The sequence below is a fragment of the Pteropus medius genome, unplaced genomic scaffold (genome assembly GCF_902729225.1).
Source record: "Pteropus medius unplaced genomic scaffold, Ma_sr-lr_union100, whole genome shotgun sequence".
Taxonomy (NCBI): Eukaryota; Metazoa; Chordata; class Mammalia; order Chiroptera; family Pteropodidae; genus Pteropus; species Pteropus medius.
This window is the reverse complement of record NW_024355203.1, coordinates 1,399,981-1,415,241: the sequence shown is the minus strand read 5'-3', so window position 1 is coordinate 1,415,241 and position 15,261 is coordinate 1,399,981. Positions and strand designations below refer to the sequence as shown.

The following is a 15,261-nucleotide window of genomic DNA, read 5'->3' as shown; positions in this document are numbered from 1 at the left end:
TGAATAGGTAGATAATGGGTTTCTACTTCTGAAAGTTTAGATTTCTGGTCATAGCACTCATGTATGGGCCATTGAACAACAGGAAAAAAAATAACCGTGGTCCAGAAAAACCTATGAGAATCATCAATTCATTCTGACCACTTATCAACAAAATTCAGTCTTCACGTATGTCATCTCTTATCTTGAGTAATAACAATCTATATCACAGCAGAACTTCTTGGTATGAATGCAAAATTCGGGTAAATATATCTTTAAATACTGAATACTTTCTTATAAAAGTAGATTTTAAATTCATTCTCATTTTCCTTTTGGAAAGTATTGCTATACTCCTCCTGAGTTCTATTTTGTAAAGGAGCTGTTAAACTACTGAGTGAATAACATGGGTTTTAAAATTATCATAATTACACATATTTACATAACAGATCACAATATCTTCAAGGGATTGTTACCATAATTACATAAAATCCCACGTATAGAGTTTCTATTCCCTTTATTCATGAACTATTTTTAATCTTCATGGTCTATACTCAGTATAAAATAAATAATAATCTATTATCTCTCCATGGAATTTTGGTAGGAAGTAAATTGTTATCATGAGTAAAATAAGTTAACACTTTGAATCTTCATGGAATAAAATGTGCTTGCGACTAGGTGACAGCTCATCTGTGAGACACTGATTCATAACTCTTATTGGCCTTCAAATATATGTCATGACTTATTTTTTTCTGGTTAATCAAACTTATCTGGTTACAATCATATGTGATTAGGATTCTATTTGCAAGCATATGAAGAGACAAGGCCACTCTCAAATGGATGAAATATTAGTTACATACGTTCAGCTGCTTTAACTTTTTGGAACCATGATTGACAAACCTCTCTTTTTTGCATGCTGTTCATTACGTTGAAGCTCTGCAGGGTCTTAGCCTGGGATGGCTTTTCTTCTTTCTCTACATAATTCATCTACTCTTAATCCCAGCTCAGACTCTCCCATGGATTAGTCTATACCTCTGCGCTTTCCAGATTTATGAACACCACTCCCTCTTCCTAAATGTTTAATACTTCTCTAACTCAGGCACTTTAAATGTGGGATGTCTTAAACTAAACAGTATTCCTCCCCAGATTTGTCCTCTCTTGTGATTGCTCCAATATTCTCTGCTATCTCCATAAGCCATCAAACTGACTACCATGGCCTCTCAGTATATCCTGATTTGCTTCTTACTCTTTAATCTCCACTCACTTGATAGGTTTTCTTATCATTTCTTACTGGACTGTTTCAACAGCTTTAAACTGACCTTTTTCTCCTTTGGTCTTTTTCACCCAGCCAATTCTGCACACTCCCATTAGAATAACCTAATTGTGCAGTTGCTCAAAATCCTCCGTAATCTGTTAAGATACAGTTTAAATTCCTTAACATGGCATTCAAGACCATTCATTACCATCTCTATATTTACCATTTTATTCGCTAATCTTAACATTTCCATCTGAGTCAAGATATCCTGAAAAGTCTTTTCACAGCCAGAACACATTACTTCTTTGCAAATTCTTTTCACATTACTTGGAGTATTCTTGCCTGTCTTTGCCCCATCAACATTAGCTGCATGGAATATCCTCAGTAATCCTTCAGGATCACCTCATCAATAACATCTTTTCAAATCCACAACACAACTACAAGTGGTCTCTCCCCTTCTCTGATTTTCATTTTCCTTTCATATACTTGAACAATCTAATTTATGATGCCGCAGTTTAAAAATATATTCCTCTGTCTTCTTCCATAAAAAGAAAAAAAATACATGCTTCAAAGGAGAGATAATGCTATGAATTTTTCTATGTTTCATGACTAATGAAGTTTAGACCTATGGTATATGAATAATAATGTTTGTTAATAAATGAATGAATACATGAATAAAGTGAAAACCCATCATAAAAACACTATAATCAGAGTTAGATCTCCAACTATAAAGATGAGCTTTCACAAGGAATGGGAGGGAAAAATTACTTTCCTGGTTGAAAATTATACCCAGAGATTTAAAATAAAGAGACGTTGCCTGGCATAAGTTATTAAAATATAGGAAAATGTACACCAGAAGAAATACTGACTTTGTGATATGCATCACATGGCTTTATGCCTTGATGGTAGTAATAACTGTTTAGAGCTAGGTATACACTGAAATTCCCTCTTATCTTTCTGAACTTTTCTCCTATGGTATCTTGGTAGATACTTCATTTTTAATGAAGGAGACTATGTACAGAAGGGCAGAAGAAGATACCTTAAGAAAAAGATTATCAGCAAAATATACAATGTTAATATTGATTACTAAAATGAAGTTAGAACGTTGAAAACAATGATTATAGAAAAAGGCGAAGTATTTTCTTTTGAAAATTAGAAACTGATGGTTGCCAAAGGGTAAGGTCGTGGAGGATGGGTAAAAAAGGTAGAGAGGAATGTAGTCAGTAATATTGTAATAAGTTTGCATGATGATAGATGATTACTAGGTTTAAGGAGGTGATCACATTATAAGGTATATATAAATGTTGAGTCACTATATTGCACACCTGAAACTAATATAATATTCTATATCGACGATACTTAAATAAAAATAAAAGAAAATTAGGAAAAAAAAGAGTCACACTTTTAAGCATTTCAATGTGATTTTTAATAAATCTTTCCAACTGATTCAATCTCTTTATTCTTATTAGGCACTTCAGTAGACTTGTTTTTCACTAGATTAAATCACTTAGTAATTGTAATATTTAGATATGTTTGTTATATTTAGATGTTTGTAACATGTGAGATGTACAGTTTAAACTACACTCCAGTGAAAATAATTTTTAAAAAGCAAGATAATAGGAGTCATGATCTTTTTATTAATGATGTACCTAGAGAGAAAGGGCCCTGAAATAGATTTATCTCAGACAGATTTTTCTTCTATGAATCAGTCTTGGGTATTGCCCAACTCCAGGATTAGTACACCTATTTTTTTCTTCTTAACAACAATGAAACACATTTCAAAGTTGACTTGTGTATCCAAATATTAAGACAAAAATCTCGTTTATATACCTTTACTATGTAGAAATTAAACAAGAACACTTCATTCTTGAAAACATATTATTCTTATACTATCATCAAGATTGGTCTAAATTTGATGAGAAAATGGCAAACCTATGCCATAAATTTGACATTTGCAGTAGTGTTTTATTCTAGCATTTTCTTCAGAATTTTTAGTTTAGTTTAGAGCTAAAGAACATCTTATTCCAAGAGAAGATAATTAAGTATTCCTTCATAAGGAATGCATCATTCCTCTTTTTCAACCAAGGTAAATTCTGAGTACAGTTCTTATCCTCTTTAATCAAACTGGTACATTGCTCTTTAGAGAAATCCCTCTACTGAAGTTAGTGGGACTCACAAATGTTGTGTTTCTCTATAACATCCAGAAATATTTAGACATGGAAAACACTTTGCCTCTTGGACAATAAAAGTATTGAGTAATCTCTTTGTATTTCAGAAATTTCAATGGACTATAAAGGGAAAGAGCTGACAAACTGGTCAAGTGATCATATAACTATAGAATGTATCAACTAGAAAGACACAAGATATCATTCAAACCAATATTCTCCTTTTATATACATAAAATCTAAGGGTAGTGTTATATCTAAATCCTTAAAGTTTTGTAAGAAAACTGTAACATGGCCATTAATTGAAGTAAAAATCCTTGATGATTTACAGAATCTACCAGATCTTGTTTGCCTGGGTTCAAATCTCTGATGTACCATCTGTTCCAAATAACTCTAATTTTATTAAATTCATGTCAGGTTGATTTAGTTTAAAACTGAATAATGAGAAACTGAGAGACTCTCTTCAATGATGTAATATAAATATAAGTGAATAATCATGGTCACAGTTGAGAAGCAGCATGTTTCAAATATTATAAGTTAATGTAGATAAAATGTTTAGAAATGAACAACAAAAACAAAAATACTGCTTTATGATTAATTACAGACTTACTGGTGTTTTATAAATAAAACTTTGTGCAGTCTGTTTGGAACACAGTAAAATTCAATTACAGTATTGAACTGACACAATTTTAAGTTATAAGAATAGTACATGCTTATTAATAAAAACATAGAAAATAAATCTAAAGAACAGCATAAGATAGCAACATTCCTTTCATCCAACCCCATGTTTTTCTGTATGTACCTTTTAAAAAAATATATCGATTCAATTTTGTTTAAAAAAGTAAATATTTAATGCTTAATAATGCCCATTAGACACCGTGAAAGATGAAGAAAAACAGTAAATATAATTATTTAAGATGTTTCCAATTGAGTTAAGAGGAAAGATATATGCAAAGAAAAAAGAGAATACCAAAACCTATGATGGCACTTCAAGATATGTTTTACTTATGAAATTTTGTCATAATCCCTTAGAAGAAGTATAATTATAAAGGGAGTCAGTTTCACTCAGGTGGGTCTAAAGCTAGGCTCTGAAGAAACATATAGTGATGGATATCTTATTAGTAAGAGAAAATATGATTAAACAAAGGCACGAAAAAGGAATAAATTTAGGGGTATGTCCTTAAAAAATTACAAGAAGAAGAAAAGAGTTTTAAGACTCAGCAGGCACAGGACTGAAAGAAAATACTGAGTAAATGATGAAACATAATTCTAGAGTGTCTTAAAGAAAAAAAGATGGTATAATCCAAACAGAGTGATCAGAAGAATAGTCTGGCAACAGAATGCAAAATAGCCTGGAATGGGAAGAGAAAATGAGGCAAGAAACATGTTAAAAATTATTGCAATACATTACACGTAACAGATTGAAGCCTTAGTGAGAGTGAATAAGATATAAAGTTGATAGATACCATAAAGAAAGCAACTTAATAAAATGTCTATAATTTCTATTATCTAATGATAATGTAATAAGATTAAAAGTTTTGAATACTATAAGTGTGATTTTTTTTTTCTTTTTCCTGGAGGCTTGTGGGTAGAAAACAAGAAACAGATACAGGTGAGGGAGATGCATATCTCTATATCCTCTTTTTAAGCTTCAGTCAAGAAGAAGACTGTTTCATAAATTATGAGAAGTAATAAGAACAGTTCTGTCTCTATTTTGAAACTAGGAGGAAACTGCTGTGTGGAATGACTGTGGAAATACAAGCACTTATAACTCAGCTTAGAAAGCAGACTGACGCGATTAGGCACAGAGATGACTTAGTTTGCCCTCCCAGGCCTTCTTCAGTTTTAATAGGCCAGTCACTGGGCTCACTGTAAAGAGGGCCTGGTAACATTACAATAGACAAATAGTCTATCTTCGAGAAAGATGGAAGACAAGGCAGACACTATTAGGACTAGGTTGAGAGTGGCTGAATAAGCCAAAGATCTTTAGAAGGCCTTCACTGAGCTCACAAATTCTAAACTATGAATTTTACCAACTGATAATTTCGATCAGCAGATGCTAGCAGAACACCCTACAGATGGATTTTGCCATGACTCCCCCAATAATCAGCATGAGGTGAGGTGGTCCAATTCCTCTCAATGATGCAATATCATGAAAGCCACTTCTCCATACTTCAGATACTATTCTAGAGAAAAGTATAGGAATCTCAAAAAGAAAGCAATCTTCAAATGAGACTGAGTTAAAGCTAAAGGGACTGATTAAATTACAGGATTAGAGTTTAGATCAGATAAGCTCAAAATTAGTTTACGTCATCCCCACCAGAAGGAGATCAGAAGTTTCTGAAAGTAAAGAACTCTACATTACTCACCTCATTTATGAATCAAGCATCAGTAATTTGAGACTCTAAAACTGTAACTACCACTTTCCTTTTATAGTTAAGGCTTACTTATATCATAAGCCAATGATGACAAGAGTCTATAGAACAATTTTCTTTTCCTTAACAAGGAGTCAGAGAATCCATGTAAGTGGGAAAAGGTGAGTCCTTGAGCCAGGTAAAGTTCTACCATTTTTTTGCCCATAATACCTACTTTAGTTAACTATCCTGATGCAGGTCACTGGATGGGAGTCATACATTAAAATAGAAATTGGCTGAGGACAGAGAAAAGACTATTAATGAACAGACTCCCACGCTGGTGAGACCCAGCATTTGTATCTTGTAAGACCACACTGAAGACAATGGAAAGACAAGGGAGTGTCCCCTAAGGATAGAACTAGAAAAACTGGTGAAAGTACTTCAGGCAAAAAAAAAAAAATGGCAAAAAGACATAGCTTCACTTTTTTAATGTTCTAGTGACCAAAGAATGTGCCTATAATGCTAGGGTAGCGACAGCATCCTTCCAGCTGTAACAACTAAAATATCCACTTATCCATGGCATTCTTTCCATTTCCAGGATCACGGCCTTATCTGGGTCATCTCTGCTCACCTAAAAGACCATGGGACTTCCTAACCAGGATACTGAGCTCCAGTCTTTCCAATTAGATTATAATAATCTCAACAGCTGGACCGCATTGAGTTTATCGTCTCACCTCTTAGTGTCTAGAAGAGAAAATGACAGTGTGCGGGAGGTGTACCCATAACTAACTCCCTTTCTTCATTCATGACAGATGCTGTTAATTGATTCTATTGTCCATTTCCTCACAAATCTCAGCACCACACCCCATAAGCCTTTATCGATTTGTCAGAGTTGGCACATGTGACAAAAAACCCCGCCATTTCTGGACTGATAAATAGTAGGCCTAAATAAATGTTTACTGAAGTACTACTCAGACTCAGAAATGGAATTGGGGTGGGGGGACATGATACATGAAAAGAATTCTTAAAGACAGGAATCTGATTCGGAAATAGAAGAAATATCCACTCATTTCTAACCTTGGTACCAACCCAAACATACTTCCAATCAAATTACATAGATTTATCTCATCTAAATAAAAGTAGATTCCTAGAACAGAAACTAGCAATTCCAGTGGGGATAATAAACAGAGAGAGCTGAGATGACAAAGCTTATTAGCATCATTTGCTTGTTTTCTGAAGATCATTTGTTTCAGTTTATAAATTCTCAAAAATCAAAAAGAATTACATATTCATTTCAGCAGGGAAGAAGTTCTGCATCCTGCTCCATTTAAAGACATAAAGAGAAGAAACACAGGCAGGAATGTAGTTCAGCAGCTGGAAACAAACAAGCAAAAAAAAAAAAAAAAAGAAGACAAGCAACATCATTTCTCAATTAATGGGATCCTAGTGGTAGTGTCAACCATAGCGTCCCCATGCCAGGACAAGGGATGTGCGTAAGAATCAAACTCAGCATAAGAATCAGATACTCCTTTGAGAATTTGAGGGGAAATGGTTAGAAGAGGTTTATCTTGATTAGAATGTTCTAGAGACACAATTCATCAAACTCTGTTACTGCACTTCCTAGAAATGTTCTTTTCCTGTCCATCCTTGAGACCTGTGATAGACAGCAAACAACTCTGTGACTGACTCAAGACCCTCTTCTTACATATTTTCTTTTAAGGTAGGCAGAGGCCAGTTCTCATTCTTACAACCCAAATACAAACACAAATAACACAAATGGAGAACTCATTTATGATGGAGACTTCAATTGGATTACCTAGCAGGACTTCTCAAGCCCTGAAAAGTTTTAGTATTTCTTTTTGAATCTTCATGCACATCCAATCTCTTCAATACATGGTAATATGATTTTCATTCTTTTAAATTTAAGAAATATAAAGTATATTTTATAGACTAATACTGATTTCTGACTATATCTGATGTAATAGGTAATATTCCCTATAAAATTGTAGGGCTCTGAATTTTTGTGAAATATAGTTAGATATGTAAATAAAGACACAAATAAAAGCTCTGATTAACATCAAGCTATTATTAACTTCATAAGTTAATATTTTAATTTTCTATATTAAAATCATTTATAGTATATTTTCCACTATTTTACAAATTATCAAACACCTATTTTCCAGAGTGTACCAAGTATACAGCAAGAATATTAATAACTCTGAAGTATTCACATACTTTTTCATACTACCAATCACAACCTCATCCCACATTAAAGGTACCAGAAGGGCCAGACTGATGTGACTATTTGCTAACTTTGGCACATGATGTTTCAGGCTCGAGCACGGGGAAACTTAGCATTGGGAGGTGGGAAGCAGGATCCAGGGGAATTACTGCACAAAATAAATTTGGAAGAACTCCAAGGCCATGCAAGACAATTGGTGTCCATCTGTGTCAAGTCCATGTTTAGTATCTTAGCCTCTGTTCAATTTGCAGTGCTGCCAAATTCTCAAGTACAGGAGAGAAATGGTGGAAGATGTTAATTAGGGTGCTGATATTTGCTGCTTCAGAGAAAATTATAAATACTCTAAGGCTAATATAGTAAAAACAAAATTATGGCTCTAGAATCACAGTGTAGGCCAGACAACAATATACTTAGTCTAGAAGCAACCTATATTATTTTAGTGCTTGTGACGATTAAAAGTAAGATGTCAAAATGAAAAAAAAATTTTTTTTCATTCTAACAGTGTTCAGGAAACATGAGAATATAAAGAAATGTGTTTTCTACTACTAAGCATTCAAAAATATCTCCCCCAAAGATAATAGAAAGATTCATAAATTTCAAGACAATCCAACATATGACAAAGCTTCTAGGCATGGTTCACATCCCGTGTACTCCAAAAACCACTAACTAATTCCTGACTTATAAGAGAAATGAACTGATCTAGGACCAGATGGTCATGGGGTGATCTGTTCTTGAGCAATGTAAGAGCTATTATCTCTAATAAAATTTCATTCTTACTGTAAATCTACATACCCCATGTGTTAACTTGATGGCAACATCCACGATGGCTAGTGGGGCTGTTATTAGTAATGTTCAGGAAAACAGAACAATTTTAAAAGCACTCTCCAGCATAGGGGAAATAGGTAAGAAATGAAAATTAGTTGCTATAAAAAATGTATGCTATAACAGAATAGCATGACAGAGATCATAATCTTCTCTGAAAAATAATAATGGAAAGAAGGTGTGGGATGTGTGTGTGTCTATGCGTATGTGTGTTCTGCGGGAAAAATCTGAAGAAAAAAGGGCATGTTTGGTGAATGTGTTTAGTGTGTCATTAAGTGACAATGGCAACAATCTGTAGCTGAAAATAACAATGGAATGGATTAGAAAAAGCCATTGGAAATCATTTTAAAAGACATACATAAATCTCAACTACCAAATGAAGTAATTATCATATGTATGCATCAGTGTATTTTTCTCATTAAACTTCTTTGTTTGGAAGAGCTCGCTTTAAAACAACCTACACATCAGATTAACTTCCCAAATATTAACCATTTTCTCTCATTATTAGGGCAGAATAAACACAAAATTAACTTTATTTCTTCTAAATCCATATTACATTATGTAGGTAGTACATAATATTATTAGTAACAACATTTCAAAACATTTCACTTTGTATTTGATTTCAATTTCCTCATTGTACTGAAATACACAATTTCAAAGGCACCTGATACATATTTCCCAAATGGGAATATGCTTCCCTTATAATATGGACATTATTAAAGCAATTTGCCTGAGCTGGCTAAGCAAAGAAAGATGGATGGTTGAATCATAATAGCTTTACCAGTTTTATAAAATGAAACTAAATGTATTTGCTGGGAAAGATGAGAGATTAGGGAGGAAATACTATTGCATGGAATAGAAAAGCTATCTTGTATATAACCATTTTTAGCCAGCTTCGACTTATCCTAACTTAGACCATTACAATAGAAATGTAAGCACCATGTCCTTCAATCATTCACAATGTAGTCAGAGTTACTATTCTAAAGACCTAACTGATCATGTCATTCTTACTGGTTAAAATCCTCCCTGGCTTCCCTTTGCCTACAGAATGCGGTCCAAACTCTTTGAAAAAGCATAGAAGTTCTTTACAACCTGGCTTTGACCTGCCCCTTCTGTCCCATCCCATTATCCTTCTCATTTCATTCACTGCACTTTCAAAATACCTGAACTTTTCTGCATCTCTTGAACACTAGCACTTGAATTATTTTATGCTTTTATATCTGTTCTCTATGCCAGAAACGGCCTCTGTGCATCTCATTATACCTGGAAAATCCTTCACTGGTTTTGATAGAGAACCTCAGATGTCGTCTCCTTCCTGTCCTCTTTAAAGCTTTTCCAAGGAGTCTGCTTATTGTGTTTCTACAATACTTTGCAGGTATCCCTCCAACAGTACTTACCAAATTTATCCTAGTGGTTTGCTTTCATGACTCTCTCTCTTTTTCAGCTGAAGAAACCATTTCTACATTTCAAATGCCCAGTGGAGTGCCTGGCGCAATAGAAGGAGGTTGGGTAAAAGCCACTCAATGACTAGCAGAAGGAAGAAAGCCTCATATACTCATCTCATTTCAGATACTACATGGTAGGTATACAAAAAACAATTTCAGTTCTTAAAAAAATATGCAACTGATAGAAGTGAAGGTTATAAAATCATCCTGCATCAAGAGTTTCATTGCTTAGTTTATATTGATAAAGTAATTTTTATGTAGATTAACATTTAATAAAAAATTATTATGTATTCTTGTAGAGAAGTAGTATTAGAAATATAAAAGGTTTAAGAAAATCCAGTAAACCGAAACCAGTGAATATAAGAACAGTTAGAAAATTCTTCTCTATTACTCAAATCTATACTTCATTAAACAATAAAGTTTGCAGACTTCAATTTTCCATTGATTATGTCAAGCTGCTAAGAGGATAATAACAATTTTATGATTTCTCATTTTTATTACATGTTAAACTAATTATTATACATCATAGATTATTATTACACATATATGTGTTATACATCAGGAATTGCTTAGCACTTTATATGAATGATAAATTACCTATAATCCTCATAAAAACCCTAAAATTATGTTCTATTATTACTTTCATTTTTTAAATGGAAAATTAAAGTTTAAAGTAACTGTTTCAAAGGCCATAGCACATGGTGGTGAAACCAGGATTTAAGGCTAAGCAATCTGATTCCAACATTACTCTATGCTCTAAGAGTGAAAGTCGATGAGGGGGAGAAAATTATATAAACAGTTCTCCCTCCCACCCTGTGATCTGTATTATAAACAATGTTATTTGCATTCATCTTAAATTGTAGCTAGGCTCTTTACTGGTATAAAGCAAGCTGTTTGGTGGAACAGTGCAATAATGAAAGCATTCCAGCCTAACAATAAGGAAATATTTTCTTTCACTTAAACAACCGAGCCTGAATGCAATGGTGATTGAGAAGCTAGCATTTTCTTCATTTCACTAAGACATTAATGTTTTATTTTGAGTGTGTACTATTTCTTAATTTGAGTCAAGGATGTTTGGAAATTCTTGTTATTTTTCTTACTAGTAGCACGAAACATACAGAAATATTTAACACTATAAGTATTTTCAAATTGATGCAACAAGGATTCTAGAAGGCCTTTAAAATACAGCATGGAGGACCTCTCACTCCAGAATGGCAGTATAAGGAGCTCTGTAGTCCCACTGAGGAAACAATTGTACTCAGGAAACAATTGTAACTGGTAAAAATTATTAAAACATGTGCAAAAAGCCAAGTGTTTCAATTGTCTTAAGGGCATATAGCAAATGATCCTAAGGAGACACAGAAAATGAAGAAATATTTATTCAAGAAATGACTAAATCCCAGTAAGAACAGGGAGAGTCTGTGGCACTTGAGTTATCACCTGATCCCTCCCTCCTCCTTCCACATCTCTCAGCATGATGATGGAAGCTCCAACTTGGGCAAGTGCTGTGAACTAAATGGGGCTCCCTCTCTCCCCAGCTCTCAGTCAAGGGCTATGTTATCTTCTCAAGATGGGTGGGACACCAGCATTCTCATCCCCTGCAGTTCCATGCTGTGGTGGTACAAAGGCTCATTTCCTGTTAAGTGCTGCTGAGAGAATGGGGTTTTCTTCCTCCACTTGGCCCTCACTCACAGGGCAGAGGCTCTAGTCCAGGTGAGACAGGCTGAGAATACTGGAACTGGGCACTGCTCACCTGATCCCATCTAACCACAGGGCAGAGGTTCCATTCTGGCAGAGATAAGCTAAGAAGACAAGAGACTAGAGACCCTATCCACCCATGTCACTCACACTATTACCAAACACTAGGCCTACATGTAGCTCTTCCACATCAAGACTCAGGGAGCAGAACAAGAGGTGCCTATAGAAGTTTTCTGAACTCATGTGGATACAGTAATCGCAAAACTTAGGAAGTGAACAAGTCCTTGAAATTTATTCTGCAGAAATCATGCAGAATTTTAAAAAATTCCTGATGTCATCCATGAAATACGAAAATGCACGAGCTTGACAATAGAATCTGGGGTCAGGGGATTCATAAAAAGAGAAAAGGAAAAAACGAAGGCAAAAATTAAAAGGGAAGCTTAATGAAATCAAACACGAATGTGCTAAAAGTCCAAAATGTACTAGATCAATAAAATACACGATAGAGTTGTAAAGAGAATTTATACAACATAAAATCAAATCAATATGAATTTTTATTGTTTAAAATTTTATTTCTTTTATTATTTCTTGACAATAAGCACACCTCCTAGTACTGTTATTACTTTAAGAAATTGTCTCCACATATTTTGCTTTCAATTTCCATTGCAATATTCATATACTAGAATCTTACCATCCCATAACTGAATCATTAAGGCAACCATTTACTTGGTCTTAATTAGTGCTTAATTATACATTCTCTTGTATTTCTTTAACTGATTTGTGTTTATCATGATACATAATTTTTCCAGAGTGAATTCATTTTGTTAAATTCGTATTTCATTATGACACTCTTCAGTGTCGAGAAAAATTATACAACACTGGAAAACAAGGCCCTTTCAAGAAAATAGAACGCAGGCATGGCTGCTCTATGTCATGTCAAAAATTCACTCAAGATTTTTTTTTTAATTTTCTGGAAAAATATACTGGTATTTGATTTCATACTTTTACAGGTCTAGTGAAAAATATTCAAATTACCTATAACCAATCAGATAAATTGAAGTTAGTTTCCTTTTGCATTTGAAATTCACTTCTGTATTATTGCCTTTGACTGTAGTGTAACACCATTCCCTTGTCTGAAAACATTATATTAAGTTGATATGAATTACATATAAAAATATACACAACGCAGATTATGGATTAAAAATCGTTTTCTCCTTACATCTCATATTCCTTGTATTCAGAATTCCTGCTATTATATATCTAAATTTTTTAAAAAATCAAATTTTAAAAGTACTTCAGATACGTAGCTGTATCTTAAGTTTTTTTTTTTTTTGTTCCTAGTATACAATTTAGCTTTGGTTTTGAAATGACAACTGAAGAACTACCGCACAATAGGATCAAAACAAACAAACAAACAAACAAGAAACACTACTGTGCCTTATCCATTTTTTGAAGGCTAGATTACAAATAAAATTTACAATACATAAAATTATACTGTTCCTTGGTTGGCAGAAATATATAAAGGTTATCTACCTTCACTATATGACTTGTAATTGCAAGGAAATCTATTCACTTGTAACTTTAATGTGGTATATCATCACACTCTGTATCTATTCCATTTAAGATAAGTATGCTCATCAGACCAGGTGTTATGATTTCCAAATTGATTAGTAAAATTTCTTTATAGTTTGATATAGTGTTTTACAGTTTGTGAACCACTTTCAGAGTAGTGTTCAATGGGTCAATTGGTACCTATTACTTTTAAGTATAAATATATTTATATTAATGTATATAAATATGGGTTAACTTTCTTCAGAGACTAAATTAAACTTATATTTATTAAAAATGTGCTGCCATAGTAAAATATTTCATATATGCAATCCAAAAACTTGACATATTTAACTCCATTATAAAAATCTGGAACACACTCTGAAATAAGCTAGACTTTTTCATTTCATCCTAAGCGAAAGTAACCTTATATAATAACTGTCTACTAAAAATAATTAATGTTTATAAATAACTATCAAAATCATCTTAAATTTAATATTTAACATGCACAATATATATTTAATGAAAAATATTGATAATAGCACTATGTGACATATCTACAGAATATTCGATTTAAAATTATTTTAACATTTGTAGTATCACATTTGATCCTAAGAATCTGGGGAAATTAATAGAGGAGGTATATATGAACTTGGTTAGGGTTAAAAATTAAAGTGTTTGAGGAGGAAGAGTTCTGGGAGACGACAGTCTTCAAATGAGATGATCAAATTTGGTCTTGAGGTAGAGCAAAAGAAAATGAAAACAGGATTTGTGGGGGCAAAGAAATGCATTCTTTAACTCTTTCATTCAATCATCTATGATATATTGAGAAATTAATATGCATCATGAACTGTGCTAGATATCTTGCATTTTTAGAGTGAAAAGAGGAATTAGGATAGAGAGCTAAGGTGTACTTAAAGGGTAGATAGAGAAAAAAGATCCAGTAAAACAAACTAGAAGGTGAGGTCAGAGATGTAAGCACGAGGTTCTGTTGAAGTTGGGAGAACACAGTCAGGATGGACAAAATAAATTTTTTTTCTCTTCTTCTACATGGAGGAGATTTGAATATATTTAGGTGCTGACAAAAAATATAGGCAGTTGAAAGAGAGGATTTGGAGATAGGCTCCAGACCCAAGAGAGAATACTTTAGCTTAGACTAGAGAAAGCACACCAGAGGAAAGGTGACAAGGATGAATGGATGTGGAAGAAATGAAACAAATACCTATCTGATGGGTTCTATGTCCTTTGATAGATTGGAGGTAAGGTTAATGGTGAAAGTGAGGGAGCAGGATCAGAAGCTTGACGATAAAGAGCACTGAAATACCCATGACAGACAATGAGGATGAGCTAGGAGGAGAATACCAAGGAAACCTACAATGGCTGATTGTATTGAGGACACAGATGAAGGCAGTGACTACAATTTATAGGATATTATTGTTCATGGTTGTGAGGTTTTCTGTGTCATTACCCAGCTGCCAGGGTGTAGGTCTAGACAAGCAGATAAATTTATTTGTCTTGGGTTTATGCAGATATGTCCAAGCTGATGTGGTGGGGAAAAGGGAAACATTTTACAAAATTTGTTTGGAAGTTGTTGTCCAAATGCAAAGATAACATTAAAAAAAAAAGAAAGAACTTGAGTCAGTGTCAAAAGTGTTGCTTAATAAGGGATACAAGCAGGAGGTCAGTACATCACAGCACAAGGAAGAGGACAGATGTCAAGACACTCAAAGCAGGATGGGCTACTGCATACTGGAAAGAA

General features: G+C 33.7%; 1 protein-coding gene across 1 annotated transcript in view; it reads right to left on the bottom strand.

Annotated features, from left to right (window-relative positions):
• IL1RAPL1 (interleukin 1 receptor accessory protein like 1) overlaps positions 1-15,261 on the bottom strand; it is a 1,227,390-nt gene that overhangs the window by 774,065 nt on the left and 438,064 nt on the right. The gene's annotated exons all lie outside the window — the stretch shown is intronic.